Raw genomic sequence first — 4,361 nt, forward strand, 5'->3', positions numbered from 1 at the left:
ACATAATCCCTCTTTTGAAATAATGTTTTTGAGTTATTCAACCTAATAAAATATTTTTAAATGTTAAGTAAGTTGTATTTGGCATATTTGATATTATTTTCTCTATACATTAAAAAAATATACTGTAGAACTTGACACCTATGACCATTATTAAATTTCATGGTTTAAATTATAAGAGGGAGAATATGATGTAATATATTTGTTACTATACATTTTCGAGTTACAACCTTTAACCTTTTCTTTAATTTTTGTCTATTGTTAGATAAATTTAACTATGTTTGAATATTTTATTTACATAGATATTTTAATGTGATGATCTTGTTAAACTTTGTGTCTTCTGGTACACTTTGAATTGGTTTTTAATGTGTACTAGATTATGAGATATAAACCATATTTTTTTGATAAATAGTCCCTTTTCTATTAATTAAATAAAAAATAAATAAAAATCATATGAAAAAAGTGAATAAAAATTATTTGATTCTACATAAATGTAGCTTAAAATATTTTACTTTTTATTGAAGTTTTCTTTTAATAATGTGAATTATTTATAAGAATGTCAACTAAGAAAGCATAACCCCTTCCATGATTTATTTAAGTATATTAATTTTTATGCTATAGTTTGCTATAATGGTATCACATGGGTTTAGAACCTCTCTATTTTTAATTAAAAAAACATAAACGCCCCAATTTATATGGAAAAGCCAAGCCACGGAGTCCATTTGAAATCAGGTGTGTTTTGGTCGGTGTCTTGTATGGGAAGCTGCTATAAAAACTGCCGCCATCGTGGTTTCAAGTCATTATTTTCTATTTGCTTGGGCTTCCTTGAGGCTCCACTTTCGCTTGTTAACTTGTTAGTAGTACTTTAAAGAAAATGAAACAGCTGAATCCGTATGCCAGGGAGTTCTATCCCTCTTACTACTTCGCCCGTCGTCCTCAACAACCGAGACCCAGCGGCGCTCAAGAGGGACAGCGACAATTTATTTTTCCTTTTTTTCCCTCAGAATAGTAGGGTTTAATGTTTGTTTTCGTTCTTTTCTCTCTCTTTAGTTACTAATAAATCGTATCTCTGCAAATCGTTAATTAGATTGTAGAGTGAGTTATACAAACCCTAGTATTTTTCCTTTTCTTCCTCAGAATTCTTGTAGGGTTCTTAGAGATAGTAGGGTTTAATGTTTGTTTTCGTTCTTCTTTCTCTCTTTAGTTACTCACTAAATCGTATCTCTGTCAATCTGTAGAGTGAGTTATACAAATCCTAGTTCTAAATGTGTATAACCATCAAATGAAACCAGCATTGATTTCATTCTTCCGCTTGATCGAGGGTTTACAGAAACCCTAGTTCTATGCAAGCCGAAAACCCACAAAAAATATATAATTCAGAACTAGATTCGTGGCGCACACGTAACCCTGAGAGCGCAATGAAATATTCTAGATGCATTTCAAATTTCTGAGCTTGGTGGCGCTGTTGGAAAGGTTTTTCCATGTTTTCACTGTGTGATCTGGCTGATAGGTGGGGTGACTGTGCGGATTTTTTACAAGGGTGAGGGCTTGCTCTGTACAAATCAATCTAGTGAACAATGCAAGCCCAGAGCAAAATGAAACATTGAATTCCTCCGTAAAAAAGAATATACAATTCCATCGAGTTACAAACTAACAAATTTTAATGAAAACTAAAATTCAAAGTCTTGTTGCCATTGCTTATGAAATTCTAAGGTTTCAGAAATTTAAAGGCTATTATCTGTAGCCATAATTATAATCAATTTGAATACGAAAAAATATAACATTTCATTGACGGACATTCTGCTATAGAGCACTGTTACTCTTCTTGGACGAGACTTTGTTAACCTTGTGCCACACAGTAGTGATCCTCTCCTTGGGCTCGACTTTATGCGTAGTAATCCTAGATTTGGCACTCATCTTTTTTGATTTCTCCCCATTGTGAGGTGGTCAAGAAAAACTCCTCCCTATCATCACAAAGCTACAATCAATGATGGTGGACTAGAAACATAGATGAGGGCGATAAAAAATGGAGTTATAGCATATGAAGTGATCGATAACCAACAACATAACATACCTAAACTTTGGAATAGGCAATTTCAAATATCTTTCCCATACTTCTTCGTGAGTCCAAACATCTCCATGAATTCATATGAAATGCCTTGTAGAACATCCATGTAGCTTTAGTTGATGTAAAATGCATAAATGCCTAAGCAAGGTTCACACTATTTATGCACAAAAAGAAGAAAAACACTTCACATTCTTGAAACCTAATCAATCAAATATGGCTTAAAACCTAATATGTTAATGATGTCTATACATATTAAGAAGTTCTGATGGTGTCATACTTAAAATCAATTGGAAGGTAGAAAAAGTCATAGGATTATAGTGGCTCATCAACATCTATGCTCTTTTCTTTACACTTTTTGATACACTACATCCAATGCTTCTCTAGGATTCCAAGAAACATGTCTTGACTAGAAATGGTGTATAGCAAATCACATTAGAATAAATCACAACACTAAAAATATTCTTTGAAGAACATTTTACATTTTTATTAAATTGAAACAGTTGGTCTTCAAGTTTGTATAATGAGTAATGGGCATACCTGTATGCATTGGAATATGTTTTATGATTAGGGTTGTTCTTATTAAAAAATAGAACTTCACACAAACAAATTCTACTGCAACCTATTAATCATAGATGCTCTGATATAGCCATATATCAGAGCAAGAAACCATATCACAACCATCAAAATACATTCTAATATCAAAGTGTATTTTGATTCATGCATTGATTAGCAGGTTGCAATAGAATTTGTTTGTGTGAACTTCTTCTTTTTAATAAGAACAACTCTAATCATAAAACATATTCCCAATGCATATAGGTATTCCCACTACTCATTATATGAACTTGGAGGCCAAGTGTTCCAATTTTATAAAAATGTAAAAATTTCTTCAAAGAATATTTTTAGTATGGTCATTTCTTCAAATGCTCTTTTGTGCTATACACTGTTTCCAGCTGATTCTTGGAATCCAAGATAGGCACTGGATGTAGTGTATCAAAAAGTGTAAAGAAAAGAGCATAAATGTTGATGAGCCACTATCGTCCTATGACTTTCAGCCTTCCAATTAATATTAAGTATGACACCATTCAAACTTCTTAATATGTATAGAATCTTTAACTTATTAGGTTTTAGGCCATCTTTGATTTATTAGTTTTCAAGAATGTTGAAGTGCTTTTCTTCCTTTTGTGTAGAAATGGTGTGAACCTTGCTTACGCATTTGTGAATTTTACATTGAATTAAGCCACATGGAGGTTCTACGAGGCATTTCATATAAAACCCTGGAGATGTTTGGACTCTAGAAAAACTATGAGAAAGATATGTGAAATTACCTATGCCAAAGTTTAGGTGTGTTGTTGGTCATCGATCACCTCTTATGTTATAACTTCTTTTTTATTGCCTTGTCTATGTTTTTAGTCTGCCATCATTTATTGTAGTTTTGTGATGATAGGAGCAACTTGCTCTTGAAAGTTGGTTTAAATAGTATAGATTAGAATATTTCTATGCAAAATACTCACTGCTGGTATTCAAACCACCTCGCAATGGGGAGAAATCAAAAGAGATGGGTGCCCAAGGAGAGGATCACTGTTGTGTGGTGCAAGGTAAGAAATTCTACTCCATGGAGCATAATAGCACTCCATAGAAGAATATTCATAAATGAAATATTATTTTGTTTTCTTTTTAAGTTGATTATAGTTATGAGTTCAAATAATAGCCTTTAAAACTTCTACAAGATTGGAGTTTCAGTACTATTGGAACCAGACTTGGATTTTAGTTTTTCTATAATATTTGTTAGATTGTAATTTGATGGAACTTAATATTCCTATTTATGGAGGAATTAAATATTTTATTTCACTTTGGGCTTGCATTATTCTTTAGTTTTATTGGTAGTTGAGATGGAATCTAGAAGCTTGTGAGTTCTTTGTTTGATACAGAACAAGACCAAGCCCAACCCTTGTAAGAAATCCCAAACTAGTTAATAATAGCCTCATCCAACATTATTGATAGTCAAAATTTAACCATTAAATATTAAAACTATAGCATATGTCTAAAAAATATAATTTTATTGTTTTGGTATATGTGTTATATATATTGACACAAATTAATGAGTGTAGGAGAATGATGAGTTTGATAATATGCTAGTTGACCAGTGCTTCTAATCGATGTTGTTTATATCTTTGATGAATTTCACAAATTGATTTCTCATATTCATAATAATTTGACATTTGGACATCCTCTATTTTAAATATATACTCCATGGTATGCTTCTAATAGAAATATTTCAAGATCCACATTTTTACAA

This window comes from Cupressus sempervirens, chromosome 11 (assembly GCF_028749045.1).
Source record: "Cupressus sempervirens isolate cs-2001-9-10 chromosome 11, ASM2874904v1, whole genome shotgun sequence".
NCBI lineage: Eukaryota > Viridiplantae > Streptophyta > Pinopsida > Cupressales > Cupressaceae > Cupressus > Cupressus sempervirens.